The sequence below is a fragment of the Callionymus lyra genome, chromosome 7 (assembly GCF_982586985.1).
Source record: "Callionymus lyra chromosome 7, fCalLyr1.hap1.1, whole genome shotgun sequence".
NCBI lineage: Eukaryota > Metazoa > Chordata > Actinopteri > Syngnathiformes > Callionymidae > Callionymus > Callionymus lyra.
Window position 1 is genome coordinate 23,994,589 of NC_141824.1, and position 15,319 is coordinate 24,009,907.

General features: G+C 37.5%; 1 protein-coding gene across 3 annotated transcripts in view; it reads left to right on the forward strand.

Annotated features, from left to right (window-relative positions):
* The first annotated feature begins 5,547 nt into the window (after positions 1-5,547).
* The window catches only part of LOC148075757 (leucine-rich repeat and fibronectin type III domain-containing protein 1-like protein), a 148,021-nt gene continuing 138,249 nt past the window's right edge, over positions 5,548-15,319 (forward strand). For all 3 annotated transcript variants that reach the window (XM_087796287.1, XM_087796288.1, XM_087796289.1), the window contains exon 1: positions 5,548-6,394. The gene's annotated coding sequence lies outside the window, so the exon portion shown is untranslated. The remainder of the gene's footprint in view (positions 6,395-15,319) is intronic.

The following is a 15,319-nucleotide window of genomic DNA, read 5'->3' on the forward strand; positions in this document are numbered from 1 at the left end:
TTGCGCAGAACCATCAGTAGATCCTGATCCACAGACAGCCTCTAGGGGGCCCTAAGCCAAATGTGATTTTGGGGCCCTCCACATCTGCCAATAATATTGATTGTTGATCATTCACACACCTACTACAGTATAAATGTAATGCGCCTGACATGTCTTCACACATTTAAGAGGGTGGCCTAGGAAATTACACAAATAATACCAATACAAATCATACAATAATTCCAATGAATGACTGATGACTGATGTTAAGGGTGCCACATATTGTAGAACTGCATGTTGGCTGACTGAAGTAGTTTGCTTGGGGTGTTAATCTGGGAGAGAATGACATACCAAACTACACAGCAAAATTGAAATCTGAAAGAACCGATTTCTTCAGCAAGTGAGTGGGTCTCAGCTTTAACCATGGAGTCAGTAGTCTTTTCTCTAACTTCTAACAAAGCCTCCCTCACCTTTTCTGCTAGGTAGCGTAACGGTTCAATACGGCGCCCCCAGCGTGTTTCACTCCGAGACTTTACTGTAATGTTCACATGCTACTTCAAGATGGTCCACTTTCGAGGGGAACCTGAGAAAACTTTGTATATTTTTTCCAGATTTCCAAAAAAAACTAAAAAAGAGACATCCACAGACACAGGCAGCATCTGAGACATTTAGGCATTGGGCTCCACAGGGTACATAAAAAGCAAATGGATTTTTTGTTTTTATTTATAAGGCTAGCCTGCACACCTTTATTTAAACCTTTCATGTTTACACCACTGTCATAAGACCGTCCCCTACAGTCAAAAAATTAGTTCAGATAGGACATGACCTTCTGAGTCAGGTGCTAGGAGAAACCCCAAGAAGTGCTCCTTTATTTTGGGGGTTTTCTAAGATTTACAGTGCACACAACAACGGACATCTGTTCTTGATGACTAACATCTGGGGTACTGTCACGTTCTGTGTGTGTGTTCAGACCACAACTGTGCCTGAACTTGAAAATGGCTTGACCACTTGTTGAAGGATGCAAAGGACAACTCGATTCTCTTTATTTTTTTAGTTTTCTTTCTGATGATTTCAGTTGATGATTCCAGTTCGGAATATTATTGTCAATAAAGAATAGGTTGATCACATTTAAAACAAAAAACATGTATTAGTCTTAATACATTTCAATAAAGGTCGAAGTATTATTCAATAAAATGTTCATATAACTTGATTTTCTATCTAAATCAACTATTAGCACTCAGGAGCAAACATAATCCTCATTAGGAGTAGTTTTTTCCTACCAGTTGCATCTTGATGGTGATCAGGAGCTGTGGTCATGTCCTGTTTTCAGGAGCAGGTGAGAGAGACTGACTGGGCTCAGTCCAAACATTTAGGCCATGCTTTTCTGGTGGGTGCGCAGGTGAATTATGTCCCAGTGGCAACACAAGCCAGAATGTTGGTTCCACCATAGTCTTTTTCAAATGTTCTCCCTCTGCAGGTTTGGAGTGTAATTGAAGCGCTACTTGACAGGTAGTCTAACACAGGTTATCGACCCATTTTGAATTGTTTGAGGAAGTGAATGAGCAATCACTTAAAGAAGAAAGACTTATAAGGACATAAAACAAAGTTTTGGACAAAATTATTAATTTCTGAATGTTCTGCAGTACAATGAGCAATTATAAAAGTTTTTTTTCTGTTAACTTACCAGGTAATGCAGCTGTGGTTGCAAAAACAAAAGGGACAGTGGGAACAGAGGATGGAGGTGCGAGACAAGGCTCTGTAGAGGATGGAGATGGATCCAAGATGAAAAATAAAAAACTAAACATGTTCGATGTCAAATTACACTTGGAATTGATGTTGCTTACTTTTATTTAAATAAAAGTTGAAAATCTTATCAGAATGACAATTATACTTGTAATAAGAAAAACTCTAATTAACAACAGAAATGTGTAAATGATAGACGTTTCTATAAAAAGTCCCCCTCATATGAACTTACCAGGTAAATAAGCTGTGTCCACAGACAGGAACCCTAGGGGACAGTGGGCACAGAGGATGGAGATGCGAGGCAAGGCTCTATAGAGGATGGAGATGGACCTAAGATGAAATACATAGACACACATAATAATGAGAAACTTTCACCAAATTAATTGTTAATTGTTGCTTGCTAACAAACATATGTCTACTATTAAACATTAGCAAAAACTTTGTTTTGAAGCCAAAAAGGGGGGGGGAAAGGGAGGGTGGATATACATGTTGTCGTTTGTGATTTTTTTTTTTTTAACTGTAGTATGAATATTAAGCTAAAACAGGCCAGTTGAAAGATAAATCTATATCGTTTTTAACTAGCTAGCTAATATGTTATTAATGGCTTTACAAATCTCGTTAAGTTAATATTCACAACATATAAACGTACCTTTATCTTGGCGTTTTTTGTCTTCCTCCTCATTCTTTTCTCTGCTCCAGAAGGATACGTTATTTTTTGCAACATTAGAGGCTCAACGCATGTCCCGGAAGAGGAGCTTTGATTGCTGTTGGTAACGTCAGTAAGAATCATAGGCCTACATCAGCAGCAACACGAAACATTTTTGCTTTATTTTACTTTATTTTATTTTTACAACTATATAAATTGGATCATACACAAAGCACCACTCATACATACCTTTTTTTAAATTGCTCTTGGGGGGCCCCCTACTGGCCACGGGGGCCTAAGCGGTCGCATACTTGGCTCATGCCTCGGGCCGGCTATGTCCACAGACCTCAGAGCCTGAGCTGGGGTTTAAGGCTGGATCGGATCACTGATGTAAGGAGGAGTAAGAACCAGAATTTTTAAATTGATCCTGTAAGAAACTGGCAGCCAGTGAAGAGTTCTAAGGATCGGAGAAATGTGAGTTCTTCTACTAGAGCAGGTCAGCACCAAAATAATCAATAATCCAGATGAGAGGACACAAACGCATGGATTATAAACTCCAGATCATGATGTGACATCATTTTCCTAAATGTAGAGTTTTTTTTTAAACTGAGCATATCACTGTTTGGTTGGGATGAGAGAAGAATACTTTTTGGACTGAAGAATTATACAACATTTATTTTTCCAACTACTCACAGGATTCAATTGTTAATCTGGTTGCTCGTCAGCAGCTCGACCGATGTCTACTTTAGGACTTTTTACATCCTACTCCATATCAGATAAGCTGTTGTGTTGCTGTCATTCCAAGGGCTCAGAAATACATTTTGTTCTATTCAGTAATTAAATAGACGACCCATTCCTTAAAATCTCACCTCAAGATTACAGATAAAAGTTACTTTTGAGTTGACTCCTCCCTCTCCAAGCGGAAAAAATGCGTTGGAAAACAAACCACACCCTAGTCAACTCTGATGCCTTAGACCATGTAGACAGAGGCACTTTTCTAAGAAGGTTTTTTTGTGTGGCGATGGAATTGTTCATCCGTACTTCACTACACACAGCCATCACTCAAGCGATCACTCATGCCACAGTTGAGCGTCACATTCGACGTCATTTTTAGCATTGTAGCCATTTTGACGAATGCATTATTAACAAGTTGCCAAGCCCAGGATTATAGGATGAATCTTCTCCCTTTGTTTAACATGAGATAGAGAAACACATTTTAATAATTAAGAAGAGTCATTAATTGAACCTCATTTGACCATTCACTTATCTCACATATGTTTTTTTTAATTAAGGAAGTCTAGCCTTTAACCTGTGTCCTCTTAATAGTATTAGGAGTACACAGTCGTGAAAGCAATTCCTGCTTAATCTCTGGCTAGCCGCTTAATCTTTTTGTCATGTTATTAAATAGCATCTCTGTTGTTATCTTTATCCCTTGCCTACTTTGTCCCGCCGCCCACTCTACATCGCTGTGCCTTGCAACTCTCTAGTGAGCCCGACACAACCGTAATGATGATGAGAAGGGAATAGGTTTTTAGTTCTGCCTCACAAAAGTCGTTTTTTCATCATTTAAATAATGACAAAAAGAAATAAAACATTATATTCTTGCTGTAGTTGTCTGAAAAATGGTTGTAACAGTGGTTATATACTGATGTGACATGTGGATGAGGCCTCATGAAAAATCTGTTGAGATATCATGATACAATGCTTTAATTTAAAAAAGCATGTTTGCACCGGTTTCTTCCAGGCACTTTTCTTTTGGACTGTGGGAGGAAGTCAGAGGTTAAATGACGTCTGCCGCCCTATGATTCTTTTTCAGCCTCTGAACCTTGGAATAAGCAGAAGAAAACAACGCCATCATCATAATTACAAAATAGTAGATCAGTGGTAAGTGTTACATTCACATGGAAAAGTTGGAGTTTCAATTTTTATTTGTATAGCGCTTTTCTAGACCAGGGTCACAAAGCGCTTAAAAAATAAAAACAATATTCAACAAAGTATATACTTTAAAGGTCAAGATAAAACTGCTAACACAACAGAAGTTCCAGAAAATCAAGGAAAAGCCTAAACAAATAAAAACGTCTTAAGATGTTTCTTAAAGGAGTCAGTAGACTCTTAACATTTTCAACAAAATGTTGATTTTCAGTCTGAATCCACAAGTAACTTAAAGCAGTAGTCCCCAGCCCCCGGTCTTTGAGGCATTTGTTAGTGGGCTGGAAAGAAAATAGTTAATCTGCTCTATTGTTTATTACTGTCTAAAAATTGCTCTATTTACCAAAAAAAAAAATTGCTCTGAAGTAACATTAGCCTGTGACCGTTTTACGTGTTAATTTTATTCAAATTATGAATCTGTGAACTAATGAAAATAAGTGAAACCCAAACTCTATATCACAAAAAAACTCTTGGGGAACCATGATGATGTAACGCGGGGGAGCCCAAGCTTATGCACAACGGACCAGTTTATTGTCTAAATTATATTCACAGACTTTCAGATAAAAACAGTAAAAAAAAGTCATAAGAAGTCTGTGTTTCACTCATTTTCATAAGTTTACAGTTTTTTTTTTTTAGGTATACTCAACTTTAACAAGTCTTGACATACTCATTTAACAGCGAAAATACAAAAAAAAAAAAAAACCTTTTCGGAAAATATTAATCAATATATCACTTTTATGCGCCCCGGTTACGGGTGCCTTATGGACCAGAACCGATCCCTGGACCAGGGGTTGAGGACCACTGAATTAGCGGATTCATCTTTATTCTCAATAATGTTTTAAAATGATTTTACATTATAGATATAATGAATGTAAGGCAATAACTGTGGGTTTAAAAAAATCTTTGTATTATTGTGATTACTATCAATATTATTCACTGGACTAAATATAGTAGATTTTTCAAAAATAACTTCAAAAATGTGAATAATGTAGGGGGAAAAAAACGAACAAATCGTGTCTCAACTAATCCCCGGCGCTCATTGGCTATCACTCCGAGATTGTTTCAGCAGAGATCCCAACTCTCATCTCTCATGCTGTATCATCCCAGGGTGGTCACACGCGCACAGCTCTGTGGTGGACTCCTCGCACTGCCTTGGTACCCGGAGCAGGACGAGCATCCAGGAGGACTCAGACGAGGGTTGAGGAGGAGGAGGGGAGGCTCACAAACAGCCAGACAGGACTCCGCGAGGCGTGTTGAAAGTCTTCACCGACGCGTCGAGGATTAGAAGAGAAGATCCTCCGTGTGTTCTCGTCACATCTCTCCATGGTCTGGACCGTTGGATGCGCGTCTTTGGGCGGTCATCCTCCGGCGCGTCCCCGGCACATGCGGCGATAAGAGGTCAAGACAAAGTCACTCCAGCTTCTTCCTCCGTGTCCCCCCTTTTTTTTCCGGTTCCTGAAGTGAACATGGACGGTGGATATTAACAAGGATTAATAATCTGTCTAAGGGAATTAAAAAAACGCCTGGATTTTGGGATGTTTTTGGTTGGTTTTTGATGGAAGCGAGTGGTACACTTGGAAGGTAGATTTAACGGCGTCAATTTGAAGTTAACTGAAGGTTAAATCGCGTTTTTTTCTCCAGTGGAATTGTATGCATTTAGTGGTTCCAGCGATAAGCATCTTCTATAGTTCGCCCATCGGGGCTCATGTGGAGACTAAGCGGGTGCGCAGCGTGGTGGTGCGCCAGTGGAGCGCCGGTGCTCCCACTCCCTCTTGTCCCGGCGGAAATTCGTTCCTCGCTCGTGTTGTGCAGGTAAACCGACAGACACAAGTCAGACACACACACACACTCACACACGCTGGGATTGAGGCGTAAAGTCCTCGGGAACTAAACTGAAACGCCTAACCGGATCCACCACCCAAAACCCTTTAGGAGCCCCGCAGCGTGACCAGCCGAGCGCCGCTCAAGAGGACAAGCTTTTCCGAGGAAAAAAAAAAGAAAGAAAAAAGAATAAACTGGAGACGGATTACTTAAAAATAGCCTCGCTTATGGGAGTTATGTACCTGCATCAAGAGGAGGAATAGGTTTCCTGCACAGGTATGGTAATCTCTTCACACTTACTTAAATCATCTGATAATAGAAAAAAAAAACAGTCATTTTCTCCTTTGGCTTTTTTTTTAAATGTGCATGTTTGCTTGTTAAATAACGCTTTTTTACCAGAAGGTGGTTGATCATTTTTCAAGGACTGGTGTGAGGATGCACGAGGAGAAGGAGAGAGGGAGAGAGAGAGAGAGAGAGAGATGGCAGATGGGGAGATAATGGCGCTGGTGTTTTCGCTGCCATACGATTAAGAGACTGTGATACCCTTTCTCCAGATTAAAGACACGGTTACAGTGAGAAGAGGGGGAGTTCTCTGTGGGGGCGACACGCTCCGATAAGTATGATGGAATAGGCCCGGACCATGTGATACACTGGAGGTCAGGGATTGGAACGGTGGAAAGTAGTGAGTGGGTCAGAGAGGTGGACGGTGGTGTTTGAGGGTTGAGTTGGAGAAACATGCAGTATTGAGAGTCGCTGTGGTGGCGAGGAAGATTACTGGAAAGGTGACTTGAGAGAACAAGGAAAGGGCAGCTAATAGAGTGATATAGATTAGAAGCGGCACCTCGGAGCAGGACGGAAAACAGCCAGGGCGAATTGACATACAACAGGATGAGGTGTTGCAGCTGGCATTGAACTGATCCCAGAAGAAGGACAGCTCCACCGATGAAGTGCTGCAGGCCAAGTGTGGAATACTTAAACTCTGCCAGGCGCTTGTATGATCGTTTCACGGATTGCTGTGCAGCGGTTGCTGCTGAAGAGAAAGATTAGAGCACTAAAACACATGCAATCTGTAGCCAAGATAGACGGTTTGGTTTGCATCACCAGCTCATGAATTCCTATTTACCTGGTATATTTCTTCCTTCTTAACTACGGCATTTGCATTTTAATAGGCCTTCACAGAGACTGCAGTGACACTAAAACAAAAGGTAAACACACAAACAAGACCTCTGATGAGATTTTAGATCGAATCTAGCACTGGCTTGATTATTTCTGTCTGGAAGGAATCATACGTATTTCTGTTTTGTTAATTTCCTCAATAGGATAGAAGAAATTATTAATTTGTTGTTTAATTGGAGGTCCATACAATGGAAATTCTAATTTTTAAATACTGTTTAGAAGATTTACTTACTATATATACTTGCTAGCTATGGATAAAATCTTTCACAGAGGTCAAAGTTTCTTTCAGTTTAAATTACAATAAAAAATAAAATGGAAAAAAAACCCCTGTAAATTTAGACCAATCTATTATGTGTTAATTACAATATATATTAAAAAATTGACCATGTATAACTATGGTAGTAGTAAATCCTTTAACATTGAATTGTGTGGAACTTGACCTTGGATTCTAGAAGGGTTTGAGCAATGTCACATGCTTAGCAAAGTTTAAAGTGTCTTTGTAATAGTGAGACTGTATAAGCATTACTGAATGGTAATTAATGCAATACTTTATTGTACATTTGAAAACATTTAATAATTATAATAATAATTATGTTATTGCTGGACTTTAAAGAACAACTAATGTGTTGATTTAAGTGTTTATTAAATTGATCTTGGACCTCTATTGTATCACCAGTATGTGTCTGTTTGTACAAAACTATCTTTGCATTATAATATTTACATTAGAAAATGTGCTTAAGCCCCGCCCACTGAACACACTTTTTGTTTTTTCTGGAGATTAAATCTGGTTTACCATAACCACACACACTGTGCTGTGATTGGTCAAACCTCATAATGTGTCACTACATGTCGTCAATCCTGGAAATCTCCACCTCCAAGGGACTTGTTGTATAATTAAAGCGGGAGGTGATTACAATAGGCTGGAGGAGGAGTGAAGATCATTTTTAGGTCCTATGAGCTTAACTCTTGTATCCTCTTGTTCGCTGAGATTTCAGACTGGGAAGATCTTTATAAAGTAATAACTTCAAAACATGATGAGGGACTTACTGCATCTTGGAGAGGAAGAGTATCCCAAACAGTTAGCGTTCTTGTAAATACATTTCGATGCCTTTTACCTTTTCAAGCATCTTTATATTCATCTTTATTCTAAGGTTTACATAGTGTAATGGATTAAAACGTTGCTAATGGTGGTGCCAAACAAGGAGTCCTCTTGCCAGTTAATGCTATGCTAATGTGAAATGCATTATTCACTTGTGGTAACAACATGACTGAAGGCAGATGAGATAACTGAACTCTGAAAACAGCATCTCAGACAGTTGCACTTTCACATGAACGCACAGATGGTTTTCCCCGGAAAGACATTTAATTTTTATGGTGAGCATGACCCCTTCAATTATGAAGTCTCCATAATCAGATTTCATGAACTGAAGGGAATGTTTGTGTCGAGCGAATGACTTCAAGAGTGAATGTGACGGACGTGGCAGAGTTTTGATCAACACATCGGTTTTATTTGATCTTTCTGCATCAACATCAAGAACGTCAAACCCTCGCAGTCGATATTTCTCGTGAGTCACTGTTATTTCATCTCGGTTGGTGGCGAGCTGGGATTACATGGACCTCTCGAAAGGAATCGGGGTCAAAATACAGACCCTTGGTGTGTTATAGCCATTACACCAAACACACGGGTTATCCATTTCCTGGCTGGAGTTTGTCTCGTAGCAGCATTTCATGACAGGCGTAGTTAAAATGGGATCGATCCGGCTCAGAAAAGGCTTATCTTTAGCTGAGTTTTCTAAAAGCATATTGGTGTGTGGGTTGCAGCTGTCAGTATTGAATGTGCCGCGACTTGCTAGCTGTAAATGACTTCAAAAGGTGAACTGGATTAGTGAGAGACCAACAGATTTGACAAGGTCTATGGTGGGTAAAAGAAAAGAGTTTCCTGCTGAGACGGAGGTCAAAGTTGCACTTTGCACAGATTTCCAGTGTGGTTCACCGAAAATAAAAATGAAAATCTCGCTAGCTTATTGTGGTCAAGGGTTAAACTACCAAAAACACACCTTGGAACAGATGCTGAAAGAAAAAAAGCATTTTCACTCTCTCTGAGTCTAGAGATGAAAATCATTTTGATTTTCCTCAACATTTCTGCTATTTTCATGCTGACAATTGAATCGATTTTGAGCGATGCCAATCCAAGTGGTTGGAAAGCGAGACAACTGGACTGTGTAGCGTTGTAGTGAGACGTTCCTAGAACTCTACACAGTGCAATTGACTCGCTTTCGAATCACTTGGATAACCGTGACCTGGATGAATGGGAACCTTCACAGACAGCTATCCGAAAAAGTTATTTTGTGAATATCGTGGTGCAAAATGAAAAGATTTAATGAAAAATACCATGAGATGTTAAGTTGTGGTGCTCTTGAGTATAAGTTGTAGATGCAAATGTGAATAAAATCTAATCCTACTCTCATAATCCACTTCTGTAAAAATAATACAATTTGAGTCAAATATTTGATACAGTGTTCCTCATATGCTACTATATCCATTTACACTCTTGAAATAATAAACTGACACTCATTTCCTCTCCACTTCCTCGTAGTTAATGTCAGATTTGAAGAAAAAAATTAAGCTGAGAAGGAGTGTAAATAGCCATGCAGTGTCTTATAGCAGAGTTTAATTGATTGATGTGTCTGAATGGAGGAGAGACGGGGAGGAGAAGGAATAGAAGTCACACAGAGAAACTCAATGAGTTTTAGAAGCAGCACGAAAATAGGGTTTCATCACTGCGGGGAGTTGATGTATGGGTCTGCAGGTACATTTGAAGCTCACATTAGAGCCGGCAGTCATGTTCTGCACGGAGAGCAGTATTTAATATATCACTGCTTTATTGGCACACGGTAAGTGTAGATATGGATGGTCGACACATGATTATCAGCTCGTCTTCATCAGTTCAAGGTGTTTCGTGTTTGATTCGACTGCACCTTTAAAACTTTGACTTTTTCTGTGTGAACTACATCTGCACTCTGGTTTACTCCCACAAAATACAGAGTGTATAAATGAGTCATGCCTGTTTGGATCTGTCTAGTGCTGGGTATGTAATGACACTGCCTGTAAAGTTTTGGTACTAGTGAGTATCAACATTTGCCTCGTGTTTTAGAGGACTCTGTACCCGGAGTTGAATCAAGATCTGATAATGTCGCTGGTGACGGCTTTGCACGGGCAATTGAGTTGGACTGTACTCAGTATGTTCCATTTTTATCAGACTATGAGGACACTTGTTCTTAATGGGGCCCAAAGATGTATAGAAAATAATACAAGAGGCATCAGTTCAGTAGAATTGATTGAAATTGAAAACCTTTTTTTTTTTTTCGGCAAACAGTACCGAAGTGACGGTATTTGAACTGCTATCAATATCTTTTGATCGATAACAGATCTGTCATCAACAGTGTTGGTTCATTTACTTTAAAATATTAACTTTTTACTTGTTTACATTACAAGTTGGTTTTTTGAATGGTAACTTGGTGACTTTAAGTAACTTGTTACTTTCAAAGTAACTATAGTTACTAGTCAAAGTGTCTTTTTTGTAAGAGAGTGTAAGTTTGGATGATCTAATAAATCAACTCAGACACAAGGCAAGAAAAATAAAAGAAATAAACAAGAACAAATAAAACAAAATAAATTAGGTTTGCATGGATTTTGTGGACAATACATATCGCCAATACTGATTTTATTTTTCCTAGGAACTGAAACACACCAGAAAGTCAACCTTTTTTATATTAGTAATGATCACACAAACATATTAAAACAAAAAGCAATACAATGTAACAACACTGTAACAAATATTTACAACCTTTTAAGGACAATCACAAACATGTTTTTTGTGTGTGTTAGTTTTCCATTAAAGTTATTCAGTTATAGTGTTTAATAAAAAACATAAAATTATATCTATTTCTCATCGTGTGTGAATAATAAAAAAAAAAAGCCTCTTGTATAAAATGAAAAGATCAGCCAACGCAAAACCGTTGATCTTTCATAACACATGCTGTTGCTCTGCCAAGTGAGATAATTAAGCTAAAGCACAACAGTGAAGTAACAAACTTGTTAAAATCACATCACAGTAACAAGTTACAGCAAAAACGTACTTAATAATGCGTTACTCCTAATACTGGTCACTTGGGGACTGTTGTCGGCCTTAGATCCCCTATTGGGAAAATAGATGTTAATATATCTATTAATATTGTTATTTTTGTTAACCTTAGTGATCAGTGATCAGGATGGACAGTGTCAAATGGACGGCTTACATTTAGTAATTTCGATAAAAAGTAAAGAAGTCCAGATGGTTTGGATTTGGCCCAATACAGCTTGTATGTACCAAGGCCACAGCCTTGAGAATTGGCCAATACTAATACAAAGGAAACAATGATGGTAATTTTCCTCTCTTCAGTTAATACAATGATGCCACTTTTGTTACAGTTTTCTGAATACATGAGACATTAAAAGAAACCACATGCTGAAAAAGAATTAACACAATAATGCTTTAGCTTGATAAAATAGTTACATTAAAGGAAAATAAAAAAAACTTTTCAGGAAAAAAGTAATATTTATAAGGCCTCATTGTCTTTTTTAACTGTTTACGCATTTCCTTTTTTTTCGTTGTCAAACGCGGAACAAAGCCGCCTAGCCTGCAGTATCTGTACCTAAGAAAACCTCTAATCTATCCACTGAGCTGTCGGACTGAGTAAAGGCACTGGACCCACTTCTGGGCTCCAGATGTCAGTTACTGAACTAACGGAGGCTGCATGTTCCTAGAGATGAAGTTGCTCACCTGTTAGCAGTATCAGCTTAAGGATAGGGTTAATGAAGTTTCAGGCCTTTTCTTATTCTGTTGTTTTTAAAAACCTGAGCATCAGAAGTTGGATATGTGGAATGGAGAAGCAGTGGTGGGTAAGTTGGTCAAAAATCTAGAGCGACCAGGTGTTAAATAGTATTTATGGATGATGGTGTGGTGTATTCACAAGCTGCGACCCCTTTCCCCCAACCTGGAAGTGAACCCGCAACCTTCTTGATAACAGCTCACTTTCAAACTGTAAATCAAATTAAAATAATATAAAATATTGATAATAAACAACAGCATAATACTAAATGAAATACTTTCTCAGCATATTTGAAATGGCTTTGGTTTGTTGTGTACTAAACCCTGTAAATAAACAAATCACAAACTTGAAAAACAACAACACAGAGGTACAAAATGTTCAGTAAAAGCTTTAAACTTCTTTACATTGTATAAGTGAATTTTTTAAGCAATTAAATTTGATCAAAGTTTTGTTTTTATCATTTAAGCACTTTTAACTGACCTTATTTCAACCTGATAAAAGACCCATATTATTTTAAACACGATACGATCACCTCAGTATCTTCACAGATACTTTTAAAGCCATTTTAACTGTCAAAAGTATACCATAGTGTTGGAGAAACATACAACTTTAAACTATAATGAATTAATGTTGATGAAAGTGGAAATGTTTTTCTAAAAAAAACATAAAATACCCAATTGTCAGATCGTAAAATATAAAAAACCACAGAGATAAACAGTTCAGGGAAAAGAGCATTAAACTTCACTACATTTTAGAGATAAATTGTTTTTATAACTATGAAAAAGGAGTGAGATAATTTGATAAAAGCATTTTTGTTGATTTGACCTTAAATATTTCAACCTGTTTAAACATATATATTTTTAGACTGGATATGGTTGACTCAGTGTCTTCCAAAATATATTTTCACACTGTGACTGTCACAGAAAATATCCTATAGTATAGAAGCAGCATATAATTTTAGACCATGGAGATGGAAATTGGATGACAGTTTATTTCTAAAAATGGCAGATGAAAATATCTCAAAATATCCATTTGTCTGAATAAGTCCCAGAGGTTTTAAAGTGACTTGATACTAACATACTCAAAGAAGAAAATAGCTTTAAAAGGACATTTGGAAAAAGCACTACTGACGGAAGTTACAAAAAATATATAAAAGGCAAATAATGTCCCACTGCAGAGCTCTTTTGATTAGTATTAAGTAATGTCTCATCTCAGATCAGAATATTCAACCTTGATTCCACCCGCTATAGATGAAAAGTCACACAGCTTGTCAGTGTGTCAAGAAAAATAAATAAATGTATCGCTGCATGTGCTGATATGTTGGAGCAGATGCTGGTTGCGTAGTGCTTTCTCACCAGGGGAAAAAAAAGGGGTAAAGCAGAAGTGTAAAGAGAGACAGAGAGGTGAAGAAAAGGCAATAGGTGCAGATCCCAGAGAAAGAGAGAGTGTGAGGGAGAGAGCTGAATGCAAAGCAGCGTCCTAGAATGGAGCCGTGTTAACCAGCCGGGTTGAGGGATGAAAGGATGCACAGCTAGTTTTAAGTTGACAGACGAATGCTGGATATAAAAATATGTTATCCGTCAACAAAAATATTGTTTCCAGATTTTATTATTATCCTAAAAGGAGCTTTCAAAATGTCTAATGTGGATTTTGACTTGGAAATGCAGAGAAATGTAAGTCAAGAGATTTATATTTGCTCCGTAGAGGCTCGCACGGACGCAGCTGGTAGCTATGACTGCAACAAGTTTGACCGTGCAAGTATGTGTTTCTATTTTTGTTCCACCGTCTATCTTCATTTTCAAGACTTGTGTGGGCAAATGTTCCTTTAGCTACAAAGGAATTCTATGTTAATATGAAGCCTGTTTCTGCATCTATTACATTTCTCGCAGGTGGAACCCAGAAGGCTGTTGAACAACGCCCTTCTTACATTTTTCACTAAAATTGGAAACTCGATGTTGATACAGAGGAAGATATTTAATAAGGTTTTTGATGCTGAAGAGATTAAAAATGCATACAATCAGTCTTAGATAATATGAATAACATAACCCAAGATACAAAATGTTATTAAAAAATTAAAAGAACAAAACAAATAAATACGAATGAATAAGTAAATGATGCAAATATGTATTCAAAATAAATAAACATAAATATATGTTATAACATGGATGGATGGATGGATGATGGATGATGGATGATGGATGGATGGATGGATGGATGGATGATGGATGGATGGATGGATGGATGGATGGATGGATGGATGGATGGATGGATGGATGGATGGATGTACAATAGTTTCATAAAACATGAACAAATTGCTGATAAAGAACACAATGCAAGGGATGACAAAGTGCATATATAAAGAACGTAGATCAAACGAAATAATACAAAGATAGAATAACGATACTCAGGAAAATATTTGATACTTGATGTGATTTACGATAACACAACAATAACCAAAATGTTTTATCACCAAGAACTACGCAAAAATAACATCTAAATATTAATAGAACTACACATTTAATATTAATAGTTAAGAACAACAGATAAAAGGTGCAAAATGTAACCGCAGTTTCTATAAATATTAGTATCATATTTAGATACAAAATTTTAGTATCAATACTTTAAGTTTCTTTTGAAAAGCCTAGTTTGGGCCCAAAAAGCACGATTTTACAGGTAGCCGAAGAAAAAACATGATTCAGTCACGTTAGCGAGCTATAAGGTTGCTAGCCACAGCTAATAGCTAACAACCCATGTAGCATTCATTGAGCATCAATCTGAATGTTGCTATAGCAACTACAGTTGTGTTCAAGCTAGCTCATAATGTTAAAAAAGGAGACAGATTATAATAAGTTATAGATTTTATACAGTTTGACAAATAATGAACAGGATATTTACTTTGGCTGGAGTTAGAGATTTCTTAATTTAATCCATAATACATCAGTATTGTATTGATACAGGGTTCAGGTATTAATACTTGAGTATTTTAAACTAACCTAAAATATTGTTCTCAGGAAAATGAGCTTCGAGTAATAAATCTTTATTTGAATAAACTTGAAATGGATTAAAAATGACCAAAGCACAATAATAAACAAAGAAAAGTGCTATTCATTCTCGATTTAAAACCCCTTTTATTCTCTAGAAATGGACAATACAA